At 40.0% G+C, this 13,792-nt stretch overlaps 1 protein-coding gene across 5 annotated transcripts in view; it reads left to right on the forward strand.

The window, feature by feature from the left end:
- PMEPA1 (prostate transmembrane protein, androgen induced 1) overlaps positions 1–13,792 on the forward strand; it is a 67,126-nt gene that overhangs the window by 15,303 nt on the left and 38,031 nt on the right. The window contains exon 1 of one of the 5 annotated variants that reach the window (XM_037915668.2): positions 12,175–12,195. The exons of the other annotated variants lie outside the window; for them this stretch is intronic. The gene's annotated coding sequence lies outside the window, so the exon portion shown is untranslated. Of the gene's footprint in view, positions 1–12,174; positions 12,196–13,792 lie in introns of those variants that run through there. 5 annotated transcript variants of the gene reach the window in all.

Genomic DNA, 13,792 nt, shown 5'->3' on the forward strand with positions numbered 1-13,792 from the left:
TGAAGACTCATTCTCCAGCCCTGGAATGACTGATCCTTTGCAGTGTATACAGATTGCTCTTGCCGCAGCTTTTGCCATCATATCTTGCCCAGGACTTTAATCATGCAGAATTCTAGGGCAGTGTCACTGAAAATACGGTTCTCATTGGACGTGTCGGTCATTGCCACAGGACTGAGTTGTGAGGAAAAATGAACATAATGGACAAAATGAGTTGGATAAATTCACTATGTCCTTTTATTAGTATTTTTTTAATAGAAGCTGCATTCATTGATATGTAAGTTCTGAAAGAAGGTATTTCAAATTTGAAGGAAACCTGCTTGAATGGGTCTAATTTATTCAGTTATGGAGCGAGAGGGGAATGGGCCCCGAAGTAGGAGTAATGAGTAAAGAACTAGCTGCTCTTGAATAAGAGTAGCAGTTGTACCCGAACATTAAGGAACTTCTTTATTCACTTGACCATCGAGCTTTGTTGCACTCCAGATGACAAGTGCACTTCAGGCTCAAAGAACCTATGGCTTTGAAGAAATCTTGCGTCATCCTATATTCTTTTTTTTTTTTTTCACTTGGCATAGGTAGGATAAGAATGTGCTCTGTGTGTGAGTCTTCCCTGATTTCATGTCAAGGAATTTTTTTACTGCAGCTTTGTTTTAATTTTACATTAAACCAAGCCACAGTCTCTTCCAAAAAAAGATCTCAGGTGCGAGGCACAGGCCCACTTAAATTAAAAAAAAAACCAAACCAACAACAAATCTAAGCAAAATTTGAAATTAGCTGTTACAAAAATAGGTAAGTAAGTTTGTTGCACAATGGTTTTTATGGCTTCTAATGTTAATGGCATAATATCCTGTATCCTGATCACTCTAGTTGAACTGAAAATATGAGGAGCATCATAAGGGGGCGGGGGGGACAAAAAACCTAAGATAATAGGAATAAAGTTCTAGGAAAAACATTTCCTGTTGTTTTCCAAACTAAACACATCTGTTATATTTTGTTTAGCTTTTTTGTTTTTCAAGAAGGCTGGGAGATGACATTACTCTTCGCTGTATTTGCAAGCCAGACTATATCTGTAATGTTCATTCTCTCAGTATTTGGCAGTAGGCGGAGTGTAAAGACTTTTTTTGTTAATTGTTGTAACTACTGGAAGGTGAAAAATGCAAACTCTCTTGCAGCTGTACTCTCTAATTGTACTGATGCCAAGAGCTGAAGCTCAGTTTTCTAGCTTGATCAATGTTGTTAGTTTAAATAGTTGGATAATTTAGTAGCTGTAGGCACTCTTGTCTGACTAGCGTGAGCCTGGATTGCTTTGTTTGCCCATCTTGGGAAGGAGAAGAGGGGACTTCCCTTTGAATACAAGGTTTCCCCTGCCTCAAACAACTGTCAGTTGACACTTTCTGTGACCGGTACCCAAACCTTTTGGAATTGAGGGACAAAGGAAACCGTGGATATGATGCTTTGACCTTGCAGCCTCACATTCAGCTAGACACTCTTTCCTGTTGTCATATAAAGCCTTTCACTCTCCTTTCTGGAGGGGCATAACATTGTCCCTTCATCCAAAGTATCCTCTTTTTTTTCTTTTCTTTTTTCTTTAACTGGGCTTGCTTACCAGGTATTGCCCATGAAACTAGGCACTAGGCGTTCAGGGCAAAACATCCATCTGCACAGCTGTTAAATAGTGGGATGAGCACTCCTTCCCTTTATTCAACCCATTGTTTAACAATTTTTCTCTGTCCTGGGAGTCTGTTTGGCCTGTCTTCAACTTTGGCTAAGGAGTAGCTGGGTGGGACAATGACCGATCATCTTCCTCAGATGCACAGGCCTCTGGAGGGGGAAAACTATGTTTCTTTTCTGAGCAGCATCTTAACCAATACAAGAAATGCAGCAATAGTGACTTCTAGGAAGGGGAAAAAAGGAAGTTGAGGAATAAGAGGAGACTTGATCACTATTCAGCACTTGTCCATTTAATCTCTCAAACAGGGTTTCAAAGTGTTCTCCCACTCCCAACAGGAGAGGAATATACATGTATATATATTCTTCAATCACTTATACTTTCTTATGAAGGAAGGATATGATTATTTAGGAGAGGAAGGATGGGTTCATCATATTGCTGGAGAAAACCCTCCACCTAGCATTCAGTTGGTTCAGTGGAATATGCTGCAAAAGGTATGGCTGGCGTTGCTTTAGTACATGAAGATTCATTTAAAAATAAATTAAAAGTTCCAACTGCAAATGAATGAGCACACTTGGGGTGTTGGTTTGTACAATTTAGAAGCTGCCCTTGCATTTCCAGTGATATTATAAGTCATTTGCTGACCCAGCTTCTGTTGGCTATCATGGGGAGATACAGCAAGGCAGGGAATCTATTGCAGTAGATCAGTGCATATTGGCTTTGCCTGCCAAAGGCTGTGCTGGTTACAAACACTGATGAAAGCTAAAGACTGATGCTCCTATGAGCAATCCATAGATAGCATAGTCTCCCCCCAACCTTGTCAGTGAAATCTCTGGATTTTAGCTCATTTCTGAAAAGCGCTCGTCTTGAAATCTAATACACTTTTTAGGATGGCCATCCACCTTGAAGACAGCATGAAGCCCTGGTTCCCAGCTTGGCCGATGACCTGCTGTGTGCTTATTGGCAATTCTTTTCTCCTCTGATCATTATCCGTCTTAGGGCATGTCTACGCATGGAGTTATTCTAGAATAGCTATCCTGCATTAAATCTACACTCTACCTTATGAGAAAGAGAGAGATTTCTGAAAGGCTCTTAATCTTGAGATGTGAGAATACTCATTGCTGTTAAACCAACGGGCTTCTCTGTAAGGAACTTCTCTACATCAATAGGTGACTGTGCCTTTACAAAGCAGGGAAGAAGTGAGCCAGCCCTCTAGAAGGAAGGAGGCTGCTGCTTCTAGGGCGTAAGAACCAGGTGGTGATTGACCCGGAGTTCCTCGCTAGCCACAGGGATATGAGATTGTGCTGCTTAGAGCCTTCTGGTAGCCCTTGCAGGGAGAATGGGGAAGGGCTGTTCCAAACTAAATCTGAGTCGAGGTTTATTCACTGCATTTCCCTGCCCTCTATAAGAAACTACTGGGAAACTGCTTTCAAAGGTGCCAGTTCCTGGAGTTGGGCTCTAGTGGAAGTGTAAGAGGAGAGACCCCTCCCCACCACAGTCTCACTGCTGAGGTTGTCACTTCATAGCCCTTTGAATATTAAGGGTTTGCTTGTTCTGAACTCTCCTTATTGACTAAAACAAAAGAGCTTATCCAGGCAGAGGTTAAACGGATGTATCTTGTGCCAAATGTATTTTGGACCTTGAAACATGGCTGCCCCCTACATAGACTTATTTTTTTTTAGATCCACCTAAGCTGTGCACACCTCTGTTTTGTTGGCAGTCCACTTAGTTGTACAAACCGTATAAGATGAAACCACTAGCAGCAGCAGGTGTTGGTCAAGCCAGTATAACTACCTGTTCTTTGTTCCTGCTTATAGATGGAGTTTGTGGGCCACCATTTAGGACAGTGGTTCTCAATCTAATTACCATTGTGGGCTGCATATGCAGCTGTCTGTGTGTTATGTGGGTTGCAGCCATACAATATACATATTACCTGTATGGCCCTGAGGATGTCACATGGGCTGGGTACTGATTGGGCCACTGGTTTAGAGGGTTGTTCAGTAGTAGTGCAGCCACAGAAGTGATTGGGCACTGGTCCATGGTGACAATTCATTGAATGTTCTGCAGTGCTCAGGTCTTTCCTCTAACAATGAGGAGTAGTCTAGAAGGGATGAAAGGAGAGGAAAGGGGTGGTGGCTTAAGTCGTTTGCAAGAATTCACTTTGAACATTGTTGCTTGATAGCCCCACTTATATTTAACACTATGTAAAATGGGTTATACAAATTAATGGACAAATATGAACATAGTATAGCCAGACAAGGCCAGGGAGAAAGGCAGGACGTAACTTCCTAAAACCCCGCATGATGACACAAACTCCAGACTAACATCTCCCACACAACCACGGCTAGTCCCAAAACATCGTGGATAAGTCATATGGGCAGATAATGTGTGTGTACACTGTGTGGCATATGAGTGATGGCCTCCCTCTTGGCTGACACATCAGCGATTGAACCAGGAACCTCAAGAGCTAAAAGCATGAGCTGCTACAGCTTGAGCTAAAGAACCAGCCTCTGTAGCTACCAGTTGTAACAACTCATCCTCTGTGGATTGGCATGGAGGCAGGGAGCGGGTAGGGGACTGGTAACACACTCAGCAGTGGGCTACATATGCACCTGTAGCTGAATTTGAAGTGGTGTGGGAGGGAAGTGACCAGTGACTGCTTTCTGACCCCATATCACCTATCCCAAGTGGGACTCATCCTATATGTAGCTATTTTTGTAGATTTTAGAAATTGAAAGCAGTTGGGTATCTTCACTTCACCAAACAGGCTGAGAAAGATCAAGGAGGCGGATAGAACTTGTCACCACAAGTGGGTGTTGAGCTTGGTAGATTTCTTTTCTTTTTCTCTCCATTCATGATAAATTTATGAGATGCTGCTTCCAATCAAAACTTTATTGCATACACATGTGCCACGATTGCACACTGCCCAGTGAAGTCCCATCTGCCCAAAGGAAATGGAGGGTACAGTTTACATTTTACAAGATAACTTCCTAATTCCTTTTGTGAACAAGGAAATGCTTTGCAGTGTATCTGAACTTGCTCCTGTAAAACAGAGTGACTTAAAAGCAGTGAGTAGACTCTGAGCCTAGAAATCCCAAGTTGTTTAGCTACTGTGGTAATTTACACTGACACTCTGACCCTTAATCTCTTTCTAGGGTGAAAAAGTTGCCTATCTCTGTCCTCTCAGGAACATTGGAAGTAATTTTAAAGGTCTCTTTCAGGAGAAAGGCTGTGTTAACATAACCTTTTAAATTGCTTCCTAGACTGCTTTCCTGCAGTTCTCACTTGCCATCTTGCAATGGGAAGGCTGGGAGGAGAGAGAGGTGCAATGCAGCCTTTGATTTGCTAGTTTTGGTGTTGACTCTCCTTGCCTTAGTGTGTTTGATGTCTATGGCACATGTTGCCCTCCTGTTTGTGTCAAATTTTGACTAATACAGAAAATCTCCTACTATGCAAGGCTGGTAGTCTTTATCTGTAGATGCCAAATAACACTCACTAGCAGGACATTACTACTCCTTTTCTTTCCCCTCTCTGTGAATTGTGGCTACGTGAGTGAAAGAGCTCAATGTACATCACAATGGTGCCTAAATTGTTTACCTGTGCTAATAATTGGAAGCAGATGCTCAAACTGGTTATGGTTACATTAATTAAGAGTTGAGACTAAATAATACTGCATTAAAATATATAAAGAAAATAAGCAATTCAAAGCCTTTTATCTATAATCTAGCAGGTTTGTATTGATCACTATTAAACGCCTTTCTAGGGAAACCTCCATTTGAGTCATTGGTGAGTGCTATACAAAACTTTTATTTTTATACAAAAACTTGTATTTCGTTTAAAAAAACTTGTATACAAAAAACTTGTATTTTGTATTTATTGGTGTTCTAAGATTTCTTCCTGCTTGGTATGAGGCAGGGTTTAACAAAGTGCTAATTTCGAATGGAAGTCCAAGTAGTGTTCTAGGGCTGTGTCAAACACAGATTTACGAATCTGCAGCATCCTATATAGGAGAATTCCACAACTCTGTCTCACGTAATATGCTACATTATATTTAAGAGGACATTATATAGTAGCTCCCTACCCATTATATCCAAGTGCTGCATTATGGCCTTGATCAAAGTAAGCCTGCGTCCAAGGATGATCATCTAAATGATGCACCTCACCTGAGCTCTAGATCAGGTATCTGAGACCATTTAGCTGTTTAATCAATTGGTCAGCCTAGAAATGGATATTTGTAGCATTACCTTCAGTTGAATTCATGACAGGATTGCGTGACCTGCTGAAGTTTTGGTCTTTGATCTAGTGCCTAGATTATTCTTGGCCCAGCTGAAGGTCACGTGTTTTCAGTTACAACATTCAGTTATTACAAATCATTAGTGCAAATTTTTATGTTCCGCCCAAAGCTAAAGTCTTCTTCAGATCGTTGTAAGTATCCACCACTACTTGAGTATCTTAGGAGGCCTTTGCCTTTTCTGAAATGCTAGCTGTCTCAAAATCTAGTATGTGAAGATTCCTGGGGTTTCTCCCAGGGTTAGAACAGGTGCAGTGTAGGCCTTTGTACAGAAGACATGATACTCCAAGATAGGCAGACAGCCCATGAGAGGCTCCCACCTGAGGCCACCAATGTTGTATGACACAATGTAAAAGGTAAAAGAGGGTTGCTGTTCCTGGAGATGATAGGGAAGGCTCTGATAGGCTGGGAGCGAAGAAGAAGGGTGACTGTGACCACCAAGGTGTTAGATAAGGCCCGAAAAGTTTGTATATTTTATCTAGGCCTTCCAAGGTTAAGTCCTGACTTGGTGTTGGATGTAAGTGCTACTGGGTAAGCAGTTGTACTGGTATAACAGTGAATTAAAAGGGGAATTCATTCATTATAACTTCAGCTCATTTGGAAAGAGGGTTTTTTCAGTACTTTTTTTTAACAGGAATGGAACAAACTAACTTGTAAAAAAAAAATTAGTATCACTGAAGTTTGCAGGGGTAATGGCACTAAGGGTCAGAGATATTTCAAGTTCTCAAATGTCCTGAGGTCTTTTGAAAATCAGGCCTCAAAACGTAGCAAATAGCTACTTGTATGGGAGTTACAAAGGTGAGGCTGCTAAGGTGGTAGGAGTACAGATACGTTACTATAAGGTGGGTGCACAACTAGTTAAAAGACCAAACTTCTAGAGTAGTTATCAGTGGTTCACTGTCAAACTGGGTGTTCCACAGGGGTCAGTCCTGAATCCGGTACTAATCAATATTTCATTCCTGAATAATGGAGTGGTGAGTATGCTTGTAAAATTTGCAGATGGCACTAGTGTTTTTGCAAGTGCTTTGGAGGACAGGATTAGAATTCACAACAACCTTGACAAATTGGAGAATTGGTCTGAAATCGGCAAGATTAAAGTGCAAAAGCACAACTACAAAATGGTGAGTAAATGGGGTAGGTGGTAGAACTGCTTAAAACGATCTGGACATTATTGTGGATCATAAATTGAATGAGTCAACAGTATGGTGTAGTTACAAAAAAGGCTAATATTCTGGGGTGTATTTACAGGAGTATTTTATTTATTTATATATGTACATATACATTTATATATATACATGGGAGGTAATTGTCCTGCTCTACTCAGCACTGGTGTGGACTCAACTGGAGTATTGTGTCCAGTTTTGGGTGCCGCACTTTAGGAAAGTTGTGAGTCCACAGGAGAGCAACAAAAATGATATAAGGTTTAGAAAACCTGACCTTTCAGGAAATGTTAAAGCTGGGCATGTTTAATCTTGCGAGAAGATGGCTGAAGTGTGCCCTAGTAATGGTCTTTAAATATGTTGACACCTTGTATGCAGAGTCCACTGAAGGTGGGATAAGAAGAAATGGGCTTGATCTGCAGCAAGGGAGATTTAGTTTAGATGTTAGGAAAAACTCTCTAACTATAAGGGTTGTTAAGCTCTGAACTAGGCTTCAAAGGGAGGTTGTGGAAGATGGAGATATTTAAGAACAGGTTGGATAAACACTTGTCAGGGATGGTCTCGGTCAGAGGTAGGCAACCTATGGTATGCAAGCCAAAGGCGGCACGCGAGCTGATTTTCAGTGGCACTCACACTGCCCGGGTCCTGGCCACTGGTCCAGAGGGCTCTGAGTTTTAATTTAATTTTAAATGAAGCTTCTTAAACATTTTAAAAACCTTATTTACTTTACATACAACAATAGTTTAGTTGTATATTATAGACTTATAGAAAGAGACCTTCTAAAAACGTTAAAATGTATTACTGGCACGTGAAACCTTAAATTAGAGTGAATAAATGAAGACTCGGCACACCACTTCTGAAAGGTTGCCAACCCCCGGTCTATGTTTATTTGGTCCTGCCTCAGTGCAGGGGGATGGACCTGATGACTTCTCAAGGTCCATTACAGCCCTACGTTTCTATGGTGCTTTGTGTTCTGTTTTTCTTTCAAATGTATCCTGGCACCAAATCCTGGTCTCACCTTTCCAGGTAAACTGGGCAAGTTAAATATTTCAAGAGCGACAAGAGCTAATTATGAAGCTTATCTGTGTGTTGCTGGACTACAAACAGCTTTCATAGTTCACTCAATGGAAATGGGGTGTAAATCCCATTGTCATGCTATTAATGAAATAGTATGTGTGTGACAGTAGATATTTGACATATTGGGTGTGGCAAGAGGGCTGCAATATTATGAGGAACCATACCAGCTGATCTATTTAATTCTACAAACCTGCATAGTTTGGGTTTTTTTCCTTCCATTGTTTGACAGACCTAGGAGCTGTCATGTGTAACCTGCAACTTCCACTGTTGTCTACTATGGAAACAGCTGTTAAAGTGCTAATTTTCCTGTTCTCCTTAAAGTCTTGATCACTCTTCTATTTGTTGCTCCTGTTCTAAACTTAGACTTTGGTTAATGAGGAAACACTTCTGTGCATTCTGTGAAGGCAGACGTGTGTGCACTTCAGTGACCTGATTTTTCATAAGTACTGGGAAGCCACAACTCTAGTTGAAGTTGGTAGGAGCTGTAAGTATTTATTTAGCACCCATGAAAATTTGGTCCCAAGTACCTAGTAGACCAGACTCTCTGATACGATCTGAAGCTGCTTGCAAAATGCTCTTTGCTTTCTTAAGAATATGTTGTAATTACATTTATGGGGTTCACAGACCTAAATTTGGGCATTGGTTTTACCTTAATTCACCCTAAATATAAAACATCTTTTCTTCTTTGATTAAAACATAACTTGCAGAAATCCATATATTTAAAAGTTAATCCTTTATATTGAGGTTCCATTTATAAAGAGTTTACAGAGTGTTAGGAAATTTATTTATTAAAACATCTATGAATCAATTGGTGTAGAGCCTGACAAGTCAGTAGGTTGTTTATAACCTTGGCTTATAATCAAACATCTATAACTACACTCTACTCATGTTTGTAACATGCTTTTAAACCCTATAAATCTCTTGTTAGCCCTTTATAAACCATTTAAAATGAATCCTCAATCAAAAGCTGTGACCAAAAAGCTTTATGCATGATTCTATTTAAAAGAAGTCCAGATTCTACAAGGTTCAGGGCAAAGTAATCACTTTCACCAGTGCCAAGTGGCTGTGAAATGCCACCATTCTTAATAAGGCTTTGCACTCACTTTGCTTTGGTGGAAATAATGACTCAAGGAGCAGGGCTACAGAGAATGGAGCCCCAGGTTGGGAATAGCTGGTGTGTGGAGCAGTGTCAAGAACAGATGTAGCCAATGTGTCAGGTGAGGAAAAGACTTACTAAAATCTGATAGGGATTTGTTTTGTTTAAAAAAAAAATTTTTTTTTTAATGTAGCACCAAATACTTTCAAATTGTCTGCTGTTTAGAAGCTTTCTGTAAATATGTTGGACCAGCCCAGAAAGCCCAAGTGTTCAACTCTGGTTTTAATTTTGTCAAACTTGCACCAGTTATCTTGCTCCTGTAGCATGTGAGCAAAGCCTTGTTCTAGTTCAAGTTGTTTTTTTGTGGTTTTTTAATTTTCATTATTGGCATCACTCCCTCCCAACTCCCCGTTTTTTGTTTGTTTGTTTGAGAAAAGATTCTGCTGAGAATTTGTCTTTCTATAGTGGGGTAGAAGAGGATTAAATGTGAGTCTTTCTAATGAAAATTAATTATTTTCTGGATTCACTACATCTTGGCTCCTTTGCCTAACATTTCCTTGAGTTATCCAAAAAAAGGTTGTTTGGAATACAACATAAGGCATTCTAATAATCTTACCATGAACCTAATTTCACTCAAATTCAAACCAATGGCTGACCAGGGTTTTTGTTTCGTTTTTTTAAACCCCATCCAAGAACCTTTTACTTAAATGTTACACAAAAAGGGGAGATTGCAGAACACAGGAAAAAAACAAGAGAAGACTTGTAAGGCACTTAAAAGCTCCAGTCTGCAACACAAAATCCCTCTGTCAGATGATTATTCTCAGAGGCTTTGTCTGGGACCCTGACTGCAGCTACAGATTGTGCCTATATTGCAAAAACCTGCAAATCCAAAAAATGATTTATTCTGTAGCTTGCACAGAAAAACCTCCCCTGAGAATCCACACAGAGATGCCTGCAAGCCTCTTTTGGCATTCTTGGGCATCTGGAGCTGCATTTTTAGGGAATGACAAGCTTTCACTTCTAAGGGAGGATGCACTAAAAACTACACTTGACTGAGCGAGGGTAAGAGGGAGAAGCGTCTCTCTCTTCTATGCAAGCCCCGTGTTGCACTCAAATAAAGGGGAATTTTTTTTAATGGAACCTTCTTTGCATTTAATGACTTGCCCTTTAGCTGTGACAACCTGGCATTAAAACACTTGTTAGTTTGCACAACCACAATAGCATCAGTGGCAGCATTAGCCAAGATCTGTGCTGGCTTCGCTGGATAATCCCTAACTACATCTCTCTTTGGATGTTGAGATAAATCTCTTAAAACTCTTCATGCAAGGGGTCAAAACACAAGCACCAGGCAGGGAATACTATTTCAAGTAAGACTGATCTGAGAGATTTTATAGTTAACTGCTTTTTTTCCCCCTTCCCACTTTTGCCTGCAGACTCCTGAATACCTAGTACAATCTTCTAGTTTGGTTGCAGGGCTCTTTCTCAAAAATTCAGTTGATGTTTGAATCTCTGACTTTATCCTTTTAAAGGATGTGGGGCAATGGATATAGAGCTAAAGAACTTCTGCTTCCAAAAGAGAACCAGGAAGCTGAATGCTAAACTGAGGCACTTGGGAATTCCTTCCATCAAAATATATGGCAATGAAAAACTAAGCAGCTCTTACTGTCTTCACAGTGGCCTCCCAAAAAATGTTTATTTTATAACATGAGAACTTGAGATGATTCCTTCCCCAAAGAGCTGTTTTGGTTGAGGTACAGTCAGTATACACAATAAAATGGAAGAGAAAGGAGTGGGGTGAGGGGACAAACCTTACAGCGGTAAGATTGCTTGGTTACTCAGTTTAGGCATTTGCATATTTCACCTGCAATTTCCTGGTAATATTTCTAGAGTGGTCTGGCTGGCATTAATGGATGTGTCAGACATGGGTTATGATTCTGGTGGCTCCATATGGTGTATAGAGTTGGTGATTACTTGACTTAGTAAACATTACAACAAAACTACCAACCAGACGAGTATCTTAATTGGAAGCTTTGTCCAAGTGGACACTGGAACTGCATTGCTCATTCTGACAAAGTGGTTCATTCTGCTCCACGGTCAAGTCCATATCCCGTTCATCAAATGAGACAGAATTACAGTTTTCCTCCTCCTAGTCTCTACCATCTCTTGTAAAAGCTAGAAACCACATTGGTGTTTGCACAATGCTAAATATATATCTAGGCAAACATGCGCTTTCCATTAACTTCTTTGGGCTTTGGATCAAAATGCTTGAAATCTAAGCCTCATCTGTCACTGTTCTCAAAAGACTGGAATTGAATTCTGTAATGCCTCAGTCAGTTGGTGAATGGCCTATGTCCATATTTCTTTATTGCACTCTGTTCTTTCAATATTTGGTTATATTAGTCTACACTTTTTCCTCTCCATAGCTACACACTATTGATAAAACCTCTTTGTAGGATCTATGGATTTTTCTGTGCTGAAGTACAGAAAAATGTACATGCAATTACCCCAAAATTTCTTTTCTTCACATAGTAGGACTTATAGCTACCAAATGGTCAACCTTTATCTAAGTGAATAACAAAGCTCTTATGCTCTGCAGTAAGCGTATACATAGTCAGTAGTTAATGTTTTATTTATCCGAATATATTCGGTTACAAGGGCTCTATTTCTGTTGCAGCTGTGGAAGCTGGCTTATTTGTCTTTGTTAGGCATATCTCTGAGTTTAGTGACTGGGCTGCAAGTGGGCTCCGAAGACCCGTTATAAATTCTGTGGATTTCACTGTGCTGAAAGAAAGGAAACTTTTGGATAAGTTGGTGTAAATCCTCTTCTTCTTTCACTACCATGCTGACTGGCTTTCGTGATCCAGAAAATACCACTTACATTCGGATACAGCAGTAATTTCCCCAGGTAATATCACAGAAAACAGCACTGGCTCCCCATGCATAAATTGTTTTTATTTATTTATTTATTTATTTATTTATTTATTTGAGGAGATTGGGAATCTTCCATCGGAATGATTTTCAGACGGAAAATGCAGTTTTCACAAAGTATTAATTTTTCATCAGGAAAATCTAAATAAAATATTTTTGTTTCATGCTGGTTTGGGCTGAATCAGACTATTTCATTTCGTTGAACTGACCCAGAAAGTTTTATTGGACTGATTTGAAATGAAACATTAATCTGCATTTCCCTATGGCACAGTGCCTTAGAGAGTTGACGTTTCGGCCTCCATTCTCTCCTATGGGACGAGCTTCTATAATGCTGTGCAGATTTCTTTCTGAAAAAGCTCTTTGTGGTGCGTCATGGGAGGCACATGACCCAAAGTATGTCATGGGAAATGTAGTCTAACCAGGGAGCCTGGCCCATAGGGGAGAATAGGGGCATCAGGCTTCCATACTATAGTTCCCAAGAGGCAACACATCCCAGATGGAAAATGCAGTTTTAATGTTAAACTGATTTGAAACAGGTTTCAGAGTAACAGCCGTGTTAGTCTGTATTCGCAAAAAGAAAAGGAGTACTTGTGGCACCTTAAAGACTAACCAATTTATTTGAGCATAAGCTTTCATGAGCTACAGCTCACTTGAGCTTATGCTCAAATAAATTGGTTAGTCTCTAAGGTGCCACAAGTACTCCTTTTGATTTGAAACAAAGCATTTCAGGTTCTTTCAAGAAACCAAAATAAAACATTTCAGTTTGGGAATGTCAAAACGTTTTGTATTGATCAAAAGTGGTGAAATGAAATGGTTTGGTTTGACATATCTGAATCAAAATGTTTTGGAATTTCCATTCCATGAAAAATTTTGAAATTTCAACCTATCGTCCCTATTCAGGTCAAAAAACTGTTGAAATGTCAGAACTTCCCACAAGATGGAAATTCCAAATGTTGCTCATCTGTAATTATTTTCAAATACTTTTAAAAAGTATACTAAAATACACTCTAGGTATTTGGTAACAACCCAATTTCCTTAAGACTGGGGGAAGAACTTTTGGGGGTGTTTGGTGGGTCTCTGTTTCTACTTGTACAGTACTTGTACATTTCCCATTATTGTGGTAGCTGAGTGTTTCACAACACCCCTGTGAGGTAGAAAAGTACTATTATCTTTGTTTACAGATGGGGAATGGAGGCACAGACTTAGTGACTTATGCAAGGTTACACAAGAAATCTAGGGTAGAGCTTGGACTTGAACACAGGTGTCCTGACTCCTAAGCCAGCCTCCTAATCACAGGATCAGAATGGATTTCCCCAAATTGTTTTATTTTAGACTAACAGCAAGACAAAAGTAGAGATTCAGTGAAAGAGATCATGGTGTATGCTCTCTCTCCTGTAACAGTGTGCACTGAATTGAACATGAATTGGTTGCATTAGTGGAGCTGTCAGAGATCTGCAGAATACAAAGATGCTAAGGGGAATCCAAGCCCATTTAAACTGAACATATTAAGTCAGATAAGCAAATTCCAGCCCCCAGGGATTTAGCAGACTTGATACGATGCTGTTTGCCTAGAC

Source organism: Chelonia mydas, chromosome 13, assembly GCF_015237465.2.
Source record: "Chelonia mydas isolate rCheMyd1 chromosome 13, rCheMyd1.pri.v2, whole genome shotgun sequence".
Taxonomy (NCBI): Eukaryota; Metazoa; Chordata; order Testudines; family Cheloniidae; genus Chelonia; species Chelonia mydas.